The sequence below is a fragment of the Lepidochelys kempii genome, chromosome 3, assembly GCF_965140285.1.
Source record: "Lepidochelys kempii isolate rLepKem1 chromosome 3, rLepKem1.hap1, whole genome shotgun sequence".
NCBI classification, from domain to species: domain Eukaryota; kingdom Metazoa; phylum Chordata; order Testudines; family Cheloniidae; genus Lepidochelys; species Lepidochelys kempii.
Genome location: NC_136382.1, coordinates 11,890,750 through 11,911,023, shown reverse-complemented (window position 1 = coordinate 11,911,023; position 20,274 = coordinate 11,890,750). Strand labels below are relative to the sequence as shown.

The 20,274-nt window shown below is 45.1% G+C and overlaps 1 long non-coding RNA gene across 1 annotated transcript; it reads left to right on the top strand.

The window, feature by feature from the left end:
* Window positions 1-8,996: 8,996 nt before the first annotated feature.
* On the top strand, window positions 8,997-19,435 carry LOC140908490 (uncharacterized). The gene is made up of 3 exons (XR_012157886.1): window positions 8,997-9,096; window positions 14,197-14,324; window positions 19,222-19,435. It is a non-coding gene; the product is annotated as an uncharacterized LOC140908490 (long non-coding RNA).
* The last annotated feature ends 839 nt before the right edge of the window (window positions 19,436-20,274 follow it).

Here is a 20,274-nt window from a genome sequence, read left to right as displayed (position 1 = left end):
CACATACATTCATGACGCAGAGTATCCTCAATATTATGAAGAAAAGGAATACTTGTGGCACCTTAGAGACTAACCAATTTATTTGAGCATAAGCTTTCGTGAGCTACAGCTCACTTCATCGGATGCATGCAGTGGAAAATACAGTGGGTAGATTTATATACACAGAGAACATGAAACAATGGGTGTTACCATACACACTGTAACAAGAGTGATCAGGTAAGGTGAGCTATTACCAGCAGGAGAGCGGAGCGGGACTGGGGTGGGAACCTTTTGTAGTTGTAACCCTTCTGCCAGGCCGAGTTGATAGCAGCAAGGGCCGGGTTCAGTATACAGAGATTCCCTCTCATCAAAGCAAATGCAAAACTGGCTCGAGCCCCCACCCAGTGACCTGGGAAAATCTCACACACACCCCTGGGCACATCAAAGAGGCAATACTTCCCCTCTCGCAAGCACAGAGTCTCGGTGTAGCAGAGAATCTTTAATAACATGAGGTAAACGACATCAGCATTAAATTGGGAGAACACCACAACTAGGGTTCATCAACCAAACCATGAGCAAAGATCCACCCCAGCAAATTGGGCCATGTCCTTTCCCTCAGGTTCTTGAGTCCAGCAACCCAAAAATCACCCAAAGTCCAAAAAGTCCAACAACCCAAAAGTCCAGCCCCAGAATTCAAAAGTTCGTCTGCAGAGTGTTACTCCCCAGTCTGGGTGAAAGTGTGTGTGTGGGGAGGGGCAGGAAGAGGTAAGGGGCACCTTACGTGATCTGAAGCTGACTGTCCCGCAGCTCCATAGCGCTTCACGCCGCTCTGCTCCACCAGCCGTCCCACCAACCGCTCTGCAAGCAGCTCCCGCCATCCCACAAACTGCTCTGCTCTAAAACAGATCTTCAGGCTCCCCACTACTTAACACAGCTCCCAGTGATTTCAGCTTGTAGTAGTGGGAGCTTCAGTACTGGTGCACTATAACGCCAAAGTGAATTCAGCTCAGGCACCTGTAGCTAGACTCCTAATAGACCCAAAATTAGCTCTGATGTTCCACAGTAGAGAGAGACAGAAGTGCAATTGATGTTTCAGGCCCTCACAAGGGGGTGGGCTCACACCACCAAACACTAAGTCCTGCCTCCAGTCTCTGTCCACTCACAGAGTTTTGGAACCCATGTCCCTTGCCTAGCGAGTGCTACTTAGTTGATGGCGAGTCCCTCCATAATAAACAAAAGGCCAAGTACCGTTCCACTGTCCTTGATTCCCATAATCAGGATAATAACAATTTATTCTTCCTGTCCCAATAACAGAGACACTGGGGATTCCACAGCAGCCAAAGTGACCATTTGGGCAGCTATGGGCTCATTCTAGGCAGGGTGGGTGTGCCTATGCAAATGAGATCAGCCCCTGAAGTTCTTTTCCACAACTTGCCACACCTCACCACCAGATGTCAGAGTGGAGCTCATCCTGACTCTGCTTACATAGTGATAATCAAGGTGGGCCATTTCCAGCAGTTGACAAGAACATGTGAGGAACGGGGGCGGGGGAATAAACATGGGGAAATAGTTTTATTTTGTGTAATGACACATCCACTCCCAGTCTTTATTCAAGCCTACGTTAATTGTATCCAGTTTGCAAATTAATTCCAATTCAGCAGTCTCTCGTTGGAGTCTGTTTTTGAAGATTTTTATTGAAGAATTGCCACTTTTAGGTCTGTGATCAAGTGACCAAACAGATTGAAGTGTTCTCCAACTGGTTTTTGAATTTTATCATTCTTGACATCTGATTTGTGTCCATTTATTTATTCCTTTCCAAATACAAACAGATGGACATCATACCAAAAGGACTCAAGGTAAAAAATCCATTACAATCTACATACCACACAGACTTTGCTGAAAGATTGTGCCACACACTCTCAAAGAAACTGCGGAACCACCTGATCAACATCCTCTACAGCAAACAGGGAAAGATTAAGAATGAGCTCTCAAAACTGGATACTCTCATAAAAAAAACCTTCCACACAAACTTCCTCGTGGCTGGACTTTACAAAAACTAGACAAGCCATTTACAACACACACTTTGCTTCTCTACAAAAGAAAAAGATCACTAAACTATCTAAACTACTACATGCCACAAGGGGCCACAACAGTGGTTCCCTTAACCCACCCAGCAATATTGTTAATCTATCCAACTATACTCTTAGCCCAGCAGAAGAATCTGTCCTATCCCGGTGCCTCTCCTTCTGCCCCTCCACCCCCACGAACATGATACAGTTCTGTGGTGACCTAGAATCCTATTTTCGACATCGCTGACTCAAGGAATATTTCCAACACACCTCTGAACAACATACTAATCCACAGAGACCTTCCTACCAAGACTACAAAAAGAAGGATTCTAGGTGGACTCCTCCTGAAGGTCGAAACAACAGACTGGACTTCTACACAGAGTGCTTCTGCCGACATGCACGGGCTGAAATTGTGGAAAAGCAGCATCACTTGCCCCACAACCTCGGCCGTGCAGAACACAATGCCATCCACAGCCTCAGAAACAACTCTGACATCAAAATAAAAAAGGCTGACAAAGGAGGTGCTGTCGTCATCATGAATAGGTCGGAATATGAACAAGAGGCTGCTAGGCAGCTCTTCAACACCACTTGCTAAAAGTCATTACCCTCTGATCCCATTAAGGGTTACCAAAAGAAACTACACCATCTGCTCAAGAAACTCCCTGAAAAAGCACAAAAACAAATCCGCATAGACACACCCCTGGAACCCAGACCAGGGGTATTCTATCTGCTACCCAAGATCCATAAACCTGGATATCCTGGACGCCCCATCATCTCAGGCATTGGCACCCTGACAGCAGGATTGTCTGGCTATGTAGACTCCCTCATCACGCCCTATGCTACCAGCACTCCCAGATATCTTAGAGACACCACTGACTTCCTGAGGAAACTACAGTCCATCAGTAATCTTCCTGAAAACACCATCCTAACCACTATGGATGTAGAAGCCCTCTACACCAACATTCCACACAAAGATGGACTACAGGCCGTCAGGAACAGTATCCCCAATAATGTCACAGCAAACCTGGTGGCTGAACTTTGTGACTTTGTCCTCACACATAACTATTTCACATTTGGGGACAATGTATACCTTCAAATCATGTATACCTTCAAATCAATGTATACCTTCAAATCAGCGGCACTGCTATGGGTACCCGAATGGCCCCACAGTATGCCAACATTTTTATGGCTGACTTAGAACAACGCTTCCTCAGCTCTCGTCCCCTAATCCCCTACTCTACGTGCGCTATATTGATGACATCTTCATCATCTGGACCCATGGAAAAGAAGCCCTTGAGGAATTCCACCATGATTTCAACAATTTCCATCCCACCATGAACCTGAGCCTGGACCAGTCCACACAAGAGATCTACTTCCTGGACACTACGTTGCTAATAAGCGATGGTCACATAAACACCACCCTATACCGGAAACCTACTGACCGCTATGCTTACCTACATGCCTCCAGCTTTCATCCAGACCACACCACACGATCCATTGTCTACAGCCAAGCTCTACGATACAACCTCATTTGCTCCAGCCCCGCAGACAGAGACAAACACCTACAAGATCTCTATCAAGTGTTCTTACAACTACAGTACCCACCTGCTGAAGTGAAGAAACAGATTGACAGAGCCAGAAGAGTACCCAGAAGTTCCTACTACAGGACAGGCCCAACAAAGATAATAACAGAATGCCACTAGCCGTCACCTTCAGGCTCCAACGCATCATCAAGGATCTACAACTTATCCTGAAGGATGACCCAACACTCTCACAAATCTTGGGAGACAGGCCAGTCCTTGCTTACAGACAGCCCCCCAACCTGAACCAAATACTCACCAGCAACCACACACCACACAACAAAACCACTAACCCAGGAACCTATCCTTGCAACAAAGCCCGTTGCCAACTGTGTTCACATATCTATTCAGGGGACACCATCATAGGGCCTAATCACATCAGCCACACTATCAGAGGCTCATTCACCTGCACACCTACCAATGTGATAAATGCCATCATGTGCCAGCAATGCCCCTCTGCCATGTACATTGGGCAAACTGGACAGTCTGTACGTGAAAGAATAAATGGACACAAATCAGACGTCAAGAATTATAACATTCAAAAACCAGTTGGAAAACACTTCAATCTCTCTGGTCACTCGATTACAGACCTAAAAGTGGCAATTCTTCAACAAAAAAACTTCAAAAACAGGCTCCAATGAGAAACTGCTGAATTGGAATTAATTTGCAAACTGGACACAATTAACTTAGGCTTGAATAAAGCCTGGGAGTGGATGTGTCATTACACAAAGTAAAACTATTTCCCCATGTTTATCCCCCCCTCACTGTTCCTCAGATGTTCTTGTCAACTGCTAGAAATGGCCCACCTTGATTATCACTACAAAATGTTTCCCCCTGCCCCGCCCCCCTGCTCTCCTGCTGGTAATAGCTCACCTTACCTGATCACTCTTGTTACAGTGTGTATGGTAACACCCATTGTTTCATGTTCTCTGTGTATATAAATCTCCCCACTGTATTTTCCACTGAATGCATCTGATGAAGTGAGCTGTAGCTTACGAAAGCTTATGCTCAAATAAATTTGTTAGTCTCTAAGGTGCCACAAGTACTCCTTTTCATTTTGCGGATACAGACTAACAGGGCTGCTATTCTGAAACCTAATATTATGAAGGTTATTCTGTTATTTTTCAAGAATTTGAAACATCTCTGAAATGGATTGGATGCATAAAAATAGGAAAAATAAAAAAAAACATGCACTAAGAATATTAATCAATACTGTATGAAAAAGGTGCACAAGTAACACACACACACACACAGAGTTTGGTCCCAAGTTATTACTATTTTTAAAAGTGTCATATATGTCCAGGGATGAGCAAGAATCCTTTGCAGAACTTAGGGCTAAGCCCTTAAAACATATTGAATAGCAGATGCTGCATCTGTGGCTCACAGAGGAGTTAGATTGAGTAACAGCAACAGTTGTTAGCGGAGGTAACCACAAACTCTCACTCACTTGTGAAGTAACTTCATCTTTTATCAGTTTCTCCTATATTATTTGCTTTATATCTAGAAGTCCAGAGCAGATAGACAAGATCAAGCTGGGACTTGATGGGGAAGCGTAATGTCCATTTTAGAAACTATATAGAAAATTAAAATCTATCTGGAGGTTTCTACAACAGAGCCCTGCAGTTTGAGGAAGTTTCATTACCCAGGTGATCTCACTTGAAAGAGTACTGAGAGCATTTTGGAGAAAGTTGTGTGTTTTAAAGGAGTTGGCTGAGAAGTTGGCTGGACCATTAAAGTTGGTTTTCAATAAGTCTTGAACACGGGGGAAGTTGCAGAAGACTGGTAGAAAGCTATTGTTGTGCCATACTTAAAACGGGTGAACTGGAAGCCCTGGGTTATTATAGGCTTGTCAGTCTGACATCAACCGCAGGAAAGATAATGGAGTAGTTGATACAGACAGGATTAATACAGAATTGAAGGCAGGTAACAGAATTAATGCCAATCAGCATGGGTTTATGGAAAAGAGATCCTGTCAAACTAAATATATTTTTTATGAGAATACAAGTTTGGGTCATTAAGATAATGTTGTTGATACAATATACTTAGTGTTCTCTAAGATATTTAACTTCGTACCACATGACATTTGGATTAAAAAAATGAATTATACAAAACTAACATGGCATACATTAAATGGATTAAAAGCTGGCTAACTGATAGTTCTCAAAATGTAATTGTAAACAAGGTATCATCACTGATGTGGTATATGTCTAGTGGGGTCTGGTAGGGATTGGTGAATTTTAAAGAGAAAAAATAGATAGATAGATAGATAGATAGATAGATAGATAGATAGATAGATAGATAGATAGATAGATAGATAGATAGATAGATAGATAGATAGATAGATAGATCATAGCTCATCATGCTGCAATATAAAGTCACTTCACTCAGGTTGCTCAGTTTCCCACTAATAATACTGGTAACATTAATGGCACAAAACCAACAAGGAGTCCGGTGGCACCTTAAAGACTAACAGATAAATTTCAGCATAAGCTTTCGTGGGTAAAAACCTCACTTCTTCAGATGCACAGTAAAAGAAAACAGTTCTCCTCTGTGTACCCTTACCTGGTTATTCTCTACACTTCATCTGCTACTTAGAAGGATGGCTTTATGAGATCTCTTCAGAAATGCCAGTCCAATGGATCATCAGGCGAAATGGCCAAATAGCACTGATGAGATTTCAGTGGGCTTCACTTTACAGGTGTTCACTTTTCATTGGTTTCACAACATATCAACAGAGTGTATCAGCTCCCTTATTACAAACAAATGTCGTGGTATACTAGATAAGTAGTCACTGATAAAGAGAACAAGAAGTGGCTGGGCTATAGCTGTAGCCAGGGAAACTGAAGGAAATTTGGAAGGCTTCTGTAATGGAGTCAGTGCTCACTGGGGGCCCAAGTAGAATCAATGAGGGAGAACAATTGTACCCCTGATAATGGTTAGTTTTTCCCCAGTGAAGCAGATCTGGGAGTTGTTAAGAGCTAGGAGCTGCCATACTTAGAGTATGTCTACACTTCAAGAGCTATAGCAGCACAGCTGATCTCTTAGGCTGAAATTTGACCCCTAATCCAAATTTGACCTCACAGGGAATGTCTGCACAGCGACAAGACCCCCGTGGCGGGCCTCAGGCCTCAGGCTTCAGGCTGTGGGGTGGTTTCGCTGCTGTGTAGATGTCTGGGCTGTGGCTGCAGCCTGGGCTCCAGGACTCTGTGAGGTGGGACGGCCCCAAAGCTTGGGCTGCAGCCTGAGGCCAGGCGTCTACACAGCAATGAAACCATCTCAGCCAAACCCCGCGAGCCTGAGTCAGCTGGTCTGGGCCAGCTGCAGTTTTCCTTTTTTTTACGGTGTAGACGTACTCAGAGAACATCTGCAATATTATTTTAATATTCAAAACTCTTAGCACTGGGGCCACTCTGCTCCCACCATCTGAGCAGGCAAAACACAGCACCCCTGGAGCAGAGCTAAGGGCCTTTTGTTTTAAGTTTTTACGATAAGGGGGCCACCGGCCTGAATCATGAAACTTTATCCCTAAATAAGTCAAAGCAGAGATTTGTTCTACAGGGTGGCCTTCTCTCTTCCACTCAACTAGCGGGGGGTTCTTCCCAGAAATCATGACTTGGTCTCATTATAAATGAGAACCAGGTCTTGAGAGTTAAAATAAGAGGAAAAAGTCATTTCAGAAGAGGCCTCTTGGAGTTTGCAATAAAACAACCATGCCATCAGCATATAGTATCACCGAGATAAGTCTACCTTTAAGGTGTGGTGGAGATAATTTATTTTCCTTTAAATGTCCACCGCATCATGAATATATAAATTAATAACAAGAGGTGCTAGAGGGCATCCCTGGTGTTCTCCCCAGGCCACTGGGAAAACATTCTCCCTTGCCTTTACCCGACCCACATCGCTCGGGTGGAGAGCCTCCAAAATGCTCAGAAGTCTTAGATCAATACCCATCCCTCTTAATTTTGCCCAAAGATTGTCTAGATCAACAGAATCAAATACCATCTATAAAACTCTAATTGTAGCATAGAGTGTGTACCCTTAGCCACAGTATATTTATAAATCACAGAGGAGAAAATAAAGCAATTATCAATTGTGGCTCTACCTGTTTTTATCTAACTTCTCTGTGCATAGGGCAAGAACATAGCAGGGAAATTAATAAGTGTGAGGTGGCAGTCAGGGTGACATGCCCACTCCTTGTGTCCCCCCTTGGCAGAGAAACATCCAGTGCCCCTTGACCTTTCTCTGTGGAGAAAGTGGCAGGTGAGAAGCCCAGCACCTTCCAACAACACAGAGCCAGTTGAAATAGAGGGCACTGACTGGGAGATGAGAGGGACACCTCACTGCCCTGTCACAGCTCCTCATTGCCCTGTGGATGTCCTCCTCCCCATGGATTCTCATTCTTCATTCACTCCCCTCAACTTTTCTATTAGGTGCTTCCAAATGGGGGGAAATTGGGGGAAAGAGGAAGAAGGTGAATCAGAAGGGGTCTGTGAAGCTTTGCAGGGGGTTGTATTTTGTAGGCTCTGAATCCTGGTTAGATTGAATCCCGCAGGGAACTTGGAGGTGTCTGGATCCAGTTTAAGCCCAGTCACTTCTTCTCTCTGTCCTGAAAGAATGAGACAAATCCTGAGAAGTGCTTGGCACCTGCAAATGCCACTGGTTTCCCAATTTTTGATGCATCAACATTTTTTGTCTCCACTTTATATAGTTATCGTTAATGCCGATGCTTGTTATGAGGGGGAAAAGAAAGGGTAAACTCGTGGTTTTCTCCCATCATTAAATGTAAAATTCCTCAATTTAGATAAACAGAAAAAAAATCCATGGATTCCTGGCACACAGTATTTATAATGTTATTCACTTTATTTCTCATAAATCTCTCTTTAAGAGGATTTTTAACCTCTTTGGAATGGGTTTTGATGCATGAAATTAGGAAATTTCCTTAAATACAAGTAAAATATTGATTAAATATTGTACAAAACAAATACACAAATGCACATGCCCCACTGCCAATGCTTCCAAGGTACAGCTGTATTCTGAAATTGTCCTCTGCAAAAGGACCCTCATTTCAATTTAATGGGAGGCTTTCCATTTTTCAGAGGCTATCAATCAGGCAGTAGAGGTTTGCTAGTTGTAAATATTCATATTGTAATTTCCTCAAGGCAGGAACTTGGCTACTATGTTTCCCTGCAATTCTCCGGGAATGTTTATGATGCTGTACAAATTATAATTATGATGATAATTATAAACAGATTGCAGCACAAACTTAGTAAATGTGACATGCTTCAAAAAAGATTTCAACAGATCAGCATTTCACAATCCCTGGTAGCCCATAAATAGAGACTCTCCATCTCCTGTCTATTTTGCAGTCTTTTCTCTCCAGCAACGTTGAGTTCCCAGGCAAACTTTAGCCATGAAGATTGTCTACCTGCTCTTTGCTGTCTTTTTCCTGGTGCTGCAAAGCACTCCAGGTAAGATCTTAATGAAATGAAGGGAGAATATAGAAGGACATTTGTGAGTCTGTACTAAGATTTCTAAACATTTTTATTGTAATTTTTCCAGTTGTATGATTTTCAGTAGATACTTGACATTTAACAGGAGAATAGTCCTGGGGTGAGAAAGGTGCCTTTAATGTTCCTATTAAGATCCAATCAGATTTGGCTGAACTATGACCTGTAATACTATCACCAACATTCTACCTAGTGGAATCCTTGGTTCTTGCCCCCACACGAGTCAATCTTTTTATAAAGGACCTGAAAAAAAAACCCATAAAAAACCACTTATAAAGTTAGCAGTTGAGAAGAATTAAAGGACAGGTCACTCATACAGAGGGATTTGGATCACTTGGTAAGCTGGGAACAAGTTAACAATCATACAGCTAAATCTAAATTTATGGATCTAGGAACAAAGAAGGATGACCACAGTTATAGGATGAGGGACTCCATCCTGGGAAGCAATGACTCTGAAAAATGTGTTGGGGGTTGTGGATGATTAATCAACTTAAAATTGCTAAAAGGATTAATACATAACTCGTATGCAGAAAGAGGGAAATCTTGAGTAGGAGTAGAGAGGTTATTTTACCTATGTATTTGCACCTCCAGATGTGACCAAATCTTGAAAACTGTATCCAGTTCTGATGTCCACACTTCAGGAAGAATGTTGATCAGTTGGAGAGAGTTCAGAGAAAAGCCACAGGAATGATTAAAGGATTAGAAAACATGCCTTGTAGTGATAGGCTCAGAAAATTCAATCTCTTTATCTTAATAAAGAGAAGGTTAAGGGGTGACTTGATCACAATTTATAAGTATGTGTATGATGAAAAATATTTAATAATGGGCTCTTCAATCAAGTAACTAAAGGTATTTTGTGATCCAGTGATTGGAAGCTGAAGCTAAACAAATTCAGTCTAGAAACGAGATGTAAATTGTTAACAGTGAAAGTAATTAACCATTGGAACAATTTACCAATGTATTCTCCATCCCTGATACTTTTTCAATCAAGAAACATTGGGGGGCTTTTTTCCTAGAAGATACCCTCTAAGCAATATTTTGGGGAAGTACCTTCAGACTAGATGATCACAATGGTCCCTTCAGACTTGATCCCAAACTTACTTCAGTTCCAGGCAAACTGGTTGAAACTATAGTTAAGAACACAATTATCTGACACATAGATGAACACGATGAGCTGGGGAAGAGTCAACATGGTTTTTGCACAGGGAAATCATGCCTCACCAATCTAGAAGAATTCTTTGACGGGGGGGTCAACAAACATGTAGATAAGGGTGATCCAGTGGATATAGTGCAATTAGACTTTCAGAAAGACTTTGACAAGGCTCTGAAGCAAAATAAGCATTCATGGCATAAGAGGGAATGTCCTCTCATGGATCAGTAACTGGCTAAAAGACAGGAAACAAAGAGTATGAATAAATGGTCAGTTTTCAGAATGGAGAGAGGTAAATAGTGGTGTCCCCTAGGGGTCTGTACTGGGACCAGTACTGTTCAAAATATTCATAAGTGATCAGGAAAAAGGGGGAAAAGTGATGGAGATAATTTGTAGATGATACAAAATTACTCAAAGATAGTGAAGTCCAAAGCAGAGTGCGAAGAGTTACAAAGAAATCTCAAAAAACAGGGTGACTGGGCAACAAAATGGCAGATGAAATTCAATGTTGATAAATGCAAAGTAATGCACTTTGGAAAACATAATCCCAACTATACATATAAAAAGATGGGTTCTAAATTAGCTGTCACCACTCAAAAAAGAGATCTTGGAGTCATTGTGGAGAGTTCCCTGAAAACATCTGCTTAATGCACAATGGCACAAACAGAAAAAACTAACAGAATGCTGGGAAACATTAGGAAAGGGGTAGATAATAGGACAGAAAATATCATGATGCCTCTTTATAAATCAATGGTACTCCCCGATCTTAAATACTGTGTGCAGATCTGATCACCCCATCTCAAAAAAGATATATTCTTATTGGAAAAGTTACAGAGAATGGCAACTAAAATGATCCGGGGTATGAAACAGCTTCCATATGAGGAGAGATTAAAAAGACTGGACATTTTCAGCTTGTGTCCTCGTCCTCTGGCCTAACCCAATGAAAATTCCCTTTGGTCCAGGGGAGTGTTTGGATTGAAGTGTTTGGCAACCTTCACTTGAGATAACAGGCTCTGTGCATATCCTTTTCCTTTGATGAAATGACAGACTTTCTAGGAGCTTGTGTTGTCCAGGATGGTACTGAACAGAACGAGATGCACATTTCTGGGGGACGAGGCTGGGACTGGGAGTTTGCTGGTGTCGCTCTGCACGATAATTCAGGAGGGTCTTTTTAGGGGGCTTATTCCTTCACCCACTTACTTCCCTGGTCCTTCTCGCATGAACAGAGAGCAACAATACCCAAAGTCCAAAGGTGCAAACAATTCGATGTTTACTGGGATGAACTTCCAGCAAGCATGATTCCAGTTTCCTTCCTTAGTATCCCCCTTCCCAGCTCTGACACCACAGAGCCTTACACCTGTGTCCCTGTTCCCATTCCTGCCCTTAGCCAAACATGATTCCAATTTCCTTACCCGCATTCCCTGTTCCCATTTCCCCCTTTAGCAAAACATGATTCCAATTTCCTAACCCCCATTCCCTGTTCCCATCTCCCCCATCCACACACCCACCCCCTCCCTCACTTCCTGATTGACTACAGACTATATAGTAAAACTTGAGTTCTGCTTAGCTATACCTTAACCAATCATTTTCCTGAAATTTAACTAACCAATCCTAGCATATTGTAACATGATTATGTAACCAATTATATCCCACCACCTTAATTAGTTTACACCCAGCAAAATTAATTATACAACAGACAGTAACAATCACAGAACCAGACAGAGATTATACAGACAAACTATAGCAAAGTGGGAACTATAATGACAAAACAATACAGAAGTGTTTCAGAGTAAGAAACAATAAGAAAAGGAGTACTTGTGGCACCTTAGAGACTAACCAATTTATTTGAGCATGAGCTTTCGTGAGCTACAGCTCACTTCATCGGATGAAGTGAATAAATGGACACAAATCAGATGTCAAGAATTATAACATTCATAAACCAGTCGGAGAACACTTCAATCTCTCTGGTCACGCGATTACAGACATGAAAATTGTGATATTACAACAAAAAAACTTCAAATCCAGACTCCAGCGAGGAACTGCTGAATTGGAATTCATTTGCAAATTGGATACTATTAACTTAGGCTTGAATAGAGACTGGGAGTGGCTAAGTCATTATGCAAGGTAACCTATTTCCCCTTGTTTTTTCCTACCCTCCCCCCTCAGACGTTCTTGTTAAACCCTGGATTTGTGCTGGAAATGGCCCACCTTGATTATCATACACATTGTAAGGAGAGTGATCACTTTAGATAAGCTATTACCAGCAGGAGAGTGGGTTTGTGTGTGGGGGGGTGAGAAAACCTGGATCTGTGCTGGAAATGGCCCAACTTGATTATCATACACATTGTAAGGAGAGTGATCACTTTAGATAAGCTATTAGCAGCAGGAGAGTGGGGTGGGAGGAGGTATTTTTTCATGCTTTGTGTGTATATAAAAAGATCTTCTACACTTTCCACAGTATGCATCCGATGACGTGAGCTGTAGCTCACGAAAGCTTATGCTCAAATAAATTGGTTAGTCTCTAAGGTGCCACAAGTACTCCTTTTCTTTTTGCGAATACAGAAGTGAGGATTTCACATCCCAGCTATTGATAAGTGAGTTCTTGCCAGACAGGATGCTATCAAACTAAGTTTCCTTTTACATTTTCTAGGCACTTCCCTTTCTCTGGAGGCGATAGGCATTATCAGGACAGGATTGTATTCCTAACAGCCCAATAGCACCTTCTTTCAATGTGACTAGTTTGGAATGGGAGGATGTGACCGGTCGCTTCCCAGCTTACGGCTGCCTCTGCTGCTTAGCCAAAGGCCTTAGCCTAAGAACAGGGCCTCAGACTGTCACAGTAAGAGAAGGCCCATACACCGGCAGACTGTGATTTTGATTCTTTCTTTTATACCTCTAGAACTAGCCAAGTGATAAGAATAAACCTAAATTCTTAGAGTACAGGCCTTTACAAACAGGCCTGAATATCTATATCCTAACAGGTCTTACTGGAAATTTTCCTATAATTCAGCTGGGAGTGACTTTACATGCTAGGGGCTGTGCATGAGCAGGACCAGAAGTGGTTGCTGTCATAGCAGAACAGTGTAGGAGGCCCTGAGGGAATACGGCCCACAGGTTGGAGAACTGAGGGAATACGGCTGCTCAGTGGTCCAGATTGTACCCTGGGGAATGTCACAGTGGATACTTAAGGAAAGCACAGCTAAAATCTAGTTTAAAATAGTCTAATATTAATATTCTAAAAGACATATGGACCACATTCTCATAAGGACCAGCCTGTTTAGAATGTCTAATTTTGCAATTGGTCATTGAGTAAGTATTCCCAAGTGTTGAATCTTCACAAGAATGTCTGTGCCGAGTCTCACAGACAATCAGGCATTCAGACTGCAAGGGACTGGTTTAAACCCTTCTCTTTCTAAAAGTTTCAGCGACCCAGCCCAGTCCTGAGCCAGTTCAACCCTGCTCAGCCAATCAGTATTCAGATACTGCCTAGTACATCAGTGTTTGGAATCAGAAAGAGTCCAAACCATTGCAGCAAAACCACTGCCCCACTATTAGAAGTTGGTGATGCAGGCAGCTACCCGCTTTCCATCCTGTACAGCTGTGGGGCTGTGAAGGACTCCCATGCTCTGTGCTACAGTTCTAAAGCCTGCAGCCAGAAGGCCAGGAGATCTGCTGAATTAATTCACTCTGCTCAATTCTTAGCGGCAGCCTTTGAACGGGCAGAGAACTACAGACATTTATATCTTATCAAAGATCGAGTGCAAGGGGGCACAGGAAGATCTCTGGGCTGACATGGCCTTGTCTCAGTGAACTGGAAATTCAGCTAATGGGAAACACCCGTCATGCTGCAGTCACAGCTCCTGTTTACACTTATGTGTGCATGAAAATCAAGACTCTTTTTCTCTATGCAGGATTCACGTTTATCAAAAACCCCTTTGCTTGTGTACGTGCTGGGGGCTTCTGCACCTATACATGTTACACCAAGTACAGTTGGTTTGGAAGCTGCGGTTCTGGGCAGACATGCTGTAGAAGGAGATGGGTAAGTTCAGGATGCCACAAGGGAGACATTACTGTGTAAACAGAATATCTGTGTCTCTCCTTTCTATAGCTGCTGTTTAATGACCTTGCAGGCTCAGAGCACACGGCACAACCCTGGGACATGGGACAAAGAAATCTTTTGTGCTGTCCGGATACTGGACTATCTGAGGTTTAAATGTTAGAGTTAGAGGAATCTTATAGCTGCTTTACTCAGGCTGCCTATGTTCTGTCCACAACCCAGAGCAGCCCAGAGTCTCCATCGTGCTCAGTGCTACAGAGCTTGCCCCTGTGAGACCCAGTAACACCCAGCACCTCCCCAGGATAGTGCTTGCAAGGAGGGCAGAATAGGGGCAATTCTGTGAGCCAGGTATTGCTCCTGTATTGCAGTTTCTCTCCCCAACCCATTTTGAAGCTCCTTTGGCTTGCCAACATGGCATCACAGACAGGGTCTGTGGCCAGTCTGTGGCGTACGTCTATACTGGTGTTTCATTTAAGAATTTGGAAAACAACGGGGAAGGACTAAAGTAAATTTCCCAGGAGAGAGTACAGGCAGTGATGAGCTGCCAAAATCTTAACAACCAGTTCCCTATAAAAAGTTCTGATTTAAGGGATGTGCCCCAGTATGTATTTGTTGTACCAACAGGGTTACCATACATCCGTATTTTTCCAGGAGGAATTTTTAAATTTTCCCGGACAGCGATTTAAGAACCAAAAAGTCTGACCTGTCCGGGAAAATATGGATGTGTGTTAACCCTGCCTAAAGTTCTTTTTTAAAAAGACGGGCCAGAACTAGAAATGAGCTCCGTTTCACATGTGTGGGTCCCCGCCACTCCCTGGGGGTGTGCTAGGGTGACCAGATGTCCCGATTTTATAGGGACAGTCCCGATTTTGGGGTCTTTTTCTTATATAGGCTCCTATTACTCCCCACCCCCTATCCTGATTTTTCACACTTGCTGTCTGGTCACCCTAGGATGTGCACATGTGTGGGTCCCAGCTGCTCCCTGCCCCCCTCATTGAAGCAGGTGTGCAGGGTTACTGCCCTGGGAACTGCAGGGCACCAGTGGACGTGGGGCCAGCTGCAGACAGGGGCGTGGGGAAGGGCTAACTGGAGGCAGGGGGTGCAGGGCTGGCTGAGGGCAGGGGGTGTGGAGCTGCCTGGAGACAGGAGGGTGCGGGGTTGGCTGGAAACATGGGCTGGCTGCGGGCAGGGCAGGGGGTGCAGCAGGGGCTGGCTGGAGGCAGGGCAGGGGGTGCGGCAGGGGCTGGCTGCAGGCAGGGGCTGCGGGGGTGGCTGGAGGCAGGGCAGGGGGTGGCCGGAGGCAGGGGCTAGCTGCAGGCAGGGAGTGCGGGGGTGGCTGGAGGGAGGACAGGGGGTGCAGGGGTGGCTGGAAGCAGGGGCTGGCTGCGGGCAGGGGGTGCGGGGGTGGCTGGAGGCAGGGGCTGGCTGCAGGCAGGGTGCAGGGGTGGCTGGAGGCAGGGCAGGGGGTGCGGGGGTGGCTAGAGGCAGGGGCTGGCTGCAGGCAGGGGGTGCGGGGGTGGCTGGAGGCAGGGCAGGGGGTGGCCGGAGACAGGGGCTGGCTGCAGGCAGGAGGTGTGGCAGGGCCTGGCTGCGGGCACGGCAGGGGGTGCAGGACTGGCTGCGGGCAGGGCAGGGAGTGGCTGGAGGCAGGGGCTGGCTGCAGGGAGGAGGTGTGGCGGTGGCTGGAGACAGGGGCTGGTGTGGGCAGGGCAGGGGCTGGCTGGAGGCAGGGGGTGGCAGCAGGCAGGGGCTGGCTGTGGGCAGGGTGGTGGGTGCTCGCGGGGAAAGTGGCTCGGAGCAGCCCGGGCCCAGCAGAGCAGCCGGGGACGCACCAGGCAGCAGCGGGAGCCCCAGGGCCAGGGGTCGGGGGAGCAGCAGCAGCACCAGGGCTTGTGCTCAGGGCCAGGCGGCAGCCCACGTGGCTCCCGCAGTGCAGCGCCCCCGGCGGCTGGAGCCCATCAAAGCCTCAGCGCCCCCTGCAGGGAAGCGGGTTCACAACCGGTTCTAAAACTGCTTCACCACTGAGTGCGGGGGCTGTGTCTCCTTTGTATCATTGTGCACCACCTATGAGATCAAAATGGCTGCTCTTTACAACATTAGCACTTAATTTACCAAAAAGAAACGTGTACAAGTGTGGAGCTATGTTTCGGGGGGGGGGGGTCATATCCCAGTGTAAAATGATCAAATCTGTCACAGAAAAATTAGAATAACTAGCAACACGGCTTCAGATTGACTCTTATACTTTTAAGCCGTTCAGAAATGTTATGTCACTCTTCCAGTCACTGACAGAAAGATCCTAGTTTCAATAACTACCCAAGGACACATTCAAGCATGGAATTTTCTTGGGAGCGCTCACCATAATGACAGCTGCCAATCTGATTCCATTATAACCCCTTTTTCTCACACACTCATCCTTTTCTGGAAAGGTCTCCTTTCTGGATATCATTTCTGCATTTGAAAGGCCTGCTGTCCTCAGATTGACTAGAGTTGGTAGGACCTGTTGTGAGTCTCTGGCAAGAAAGAGAGCAGGGAGGGTGATTTGACAAAAATAAATGACTTAAAAAGAAGCCTGCAAAAGCAAACTGAGAGGAGCTCAGAGAAGAGCTGAACAGAGGAGAATTTGGGAGCCCTACATGAAAGCAGTTGAGGGGAGGAAATGGTCACTCAGTCCCTGAGGAAGCATCTCTAGCCCAGAGACTTTTTGTGTTTTTCTTTTTGATGTTATTTTGCCCCAGATGGGGGAGGTTTTGGTTCATCATGGGGGCTAAACTACTGACCCAACAGGAGAAACGGAGGCACTGGCCAAGTCTGATGCTGAGAAGGTAAGCTGCACCCACACAGTATAGATACAACCCTGATTTTCCCATAGAAGAAAAGGTATTTTTCAAATCATTCCAGTCAAAAATGGAAGAACAATTAAACTCAATTTGTGGCATGGACCTCCCTGCAGAGTCCCTCCAGAATGACACAGTGTGAAAAACTGGAAATGAACACAGTGATGAACATGTGAGGATTTCAGATAACCAGGTGCTGTGCAGCAGTCTTGGAGCTGTATTAAAAAACGTCTGGATCCAGATGCTGCAAACATGAGGAGCCTTGCTGAGGAGAATGTTGCCCCTGTGTGTTTTTGTGGGAAAGAGGCGATTTTGAGCACATGTGTGAAGGCAGCTATGCCATCTGGGACCAGGACTCTGTGGTTTGAACCAGAGACCTCCGGAGCTAAATGCGCAAGTATCTTCAGCTTGAACAAAAGAGCCAGTCTCTAGATGGAGCCTGTAACAGACTCACAGCCTCCACCTAGGGGAATCTGTAACACACACTGACCAGTGGGTCACGCACGTATATTATCAGATGCGCTCACTCTGCAATACAATTCAATAAGCACTAGTGCACTTTAAGGACTGATGCTACGTTCAGTCTTTAAGGTAGCTCAGCACATACTTGGAGCCTTTGCATTTCTCCTTTTAGAATTCTAGAGCAATTACAAACCTTGGTGACTTCAGTGCTCGCGTTGCTCCGAATTTCTTTTTACTGGTTTAAACATCATGTTTCCTGCAGTTAAGTTAACTTGGTCTCATTGCTTCTCTGTAGCCAATTCTATTCGTGTTCTTCTTGTTACCTGCTGGATCTCCCCATAACCTGTACAAGGTGCCCAGCATGCTCACATTAGTGTCGCAGCAGGGACAGGACTCAGAGAGGAAGTGGGGAGGGGTGAGAGGCTTTCCCAGGCAGCGTGGGCTTGTTCTCTACATCTAAACTGCTACAGTGACCCAGCAACACCGCTGCAGCTGAGCCAAAGCGCTGCAGTGGAGACGTTACCTGCAGCGAGGGGAGGGGTTCTCCCATGTGTGTAGGCACGGCCCCTCCCCCGGAGGTGTGTCAATGGGAGAATGCTCCCATCAACCCAGTGCTGTCTGAAGTGTGCATAAAGTACCAGAGAGGCCGTTTGGGGTAGGAGATGTGAAGATAGGAGCTCCATGGTAGCACCTGCCCTGCTACTCACCTGGCTACTTCACTGAGCACCTACAGAGATCATCATCAGGTAGGGAACTGCCATGCGAACAGGGTCAGGCTTCAGGCTTACATGAGCTGGCAGACAGAATAGTCCATGCATTCTTTAAGAATAACTTATTTATCCTCTAATTAAATATTTATGCTTTTAGTTTTTAGGTATGGACAATAGTATGTTTGAGAGGAAAACTGAACATGGACATGAGTCACGTTGTTCTACATCTTACATGTTTTTGGTTTTATTTTTTTATCTATCATAGAGATCATCAATATTTTTAAAATTCACAATTTTTATTAATTCCCTCAATGGAATTTCAAATTTCAACACTTCTATGATATTGTACATCATATTTCCAGGAGTTTTTATATTTAATTTGCCGGGGTTCTTATTTAAATCACCCAGTGGTATTAAATCACCCTTAATTTTTTGTGGTTATCACTTTAACTGTGTAGACTGTTAATAGGAAGGACTTTTGTAAGAAAATGAGAATCTGCCTCCTTTACTGGAGAGTTGGGGCAAAGGGAGGGGAGATCCATGTTCAGAAGTCCGGCATATTTACTTCAGAAGCCAGGTGGACAGCCAGTACACGTTTAGATATAATAGATAGATTGAGTCTGCTCCGCATCCTTAGCTAATGGCCAGTTAACTTTTAGCTCATGTGGTAAGAGGCTCATGCACAAAGCTCCAGAGACCCCAGATTCAATCCCGCCAGACAGTGACCAAGGTCTGTTGGTGTTTCATATACACACACTATTCAATGATGGGGAAATTCCTGCTCTACCTTGCATTTGAAATGGAATGTTATATTGTCTTTGTTTTAATGGTTATAAACATAGAATGTGAGAGTTTCTTCCCTTTTTGCAATAGAGAGAGTGAGCGATGGCAGCAGAAATTGTCAATGCAGGATCGCTGAGAATCTGGCAGGCGGCGCCTTGCTTCTAAAATCCTTGGATGCTTTTCATCTGGGCTGCAAAGAATCTCGCAAGCTGGAAAAAATCCACAAGGGAGCCCTTGTGTCACCCCTAAGAGCTTGTTCTTCTCTCTTTAATAAAAGTAGCTAGTTGCTGTGGTGCATTGCAAACAGGCCTGTGAGTATTTTGTTTGGCACACGGGGGCTGTTTTGGTATTTCTTTCCCACAAATATCCCTTCCCTCTTTTATTTTAATGAAATATAAATAAAATAAATGGTCCCTGCCATATGTTAAATCCACCCCGGGATGTCCTAGACCAGGCAACATACATATTTATCTGTTTCAGGGAGCTCCCTTGGATAAATCTTTTCCCTTCCCTTGGTCCTTTGACAAAGCCATTTGGTTGGTGGGGTTGTCCGAGGAGCTGGGTTCCGTCCCAGCTTGGCTGCACAGTGTGCAACGCCCACAGCAGTGTTCCATGGCATGTCGACCCTTCCTCTGCTCCCCTTGCCTCCCCATCGCGAGGTCCCTTCTCTTATGCCTGAGCATCCAGACCGTGTCCTGTCCAGCAGGCTCCTCTGCAGGAGCCAGAATGGCAGCACAAATCCCAAAGACCCAGGCTTAGAAACCTGAATAAATGTGCCAGTGAGCGTTTAACTGAGGCATCCACATGGGGTGCTGCCCTGGAGAGGGAGAAACAATGGAGCTCCCAGCTGCTTTGCCATTTCGTACAGCAGCAAAATATTGTTACCCATTTAGGGGAGGCCTCCCACCCCCCAGTTTTGTACCAGATTTGAGGGAAATGTGCAGCGGAAGGGAAGATGCTGCCTTTCCTCCCGCCCACCCCCTGCTGCCCTGCTCCGCTGTTGTTTGCAGCCATGCTGCCCCTGCCCCCCATCATGGGGCCACCACTGGCATTGCTCCTCGCCTGCTGATATGCTGTGTAGAACGGGGTGGGGGCTGATGTTGGGGTGTTCCCTTCCCCCCACCCATTGCGGAAGTGGGTGGC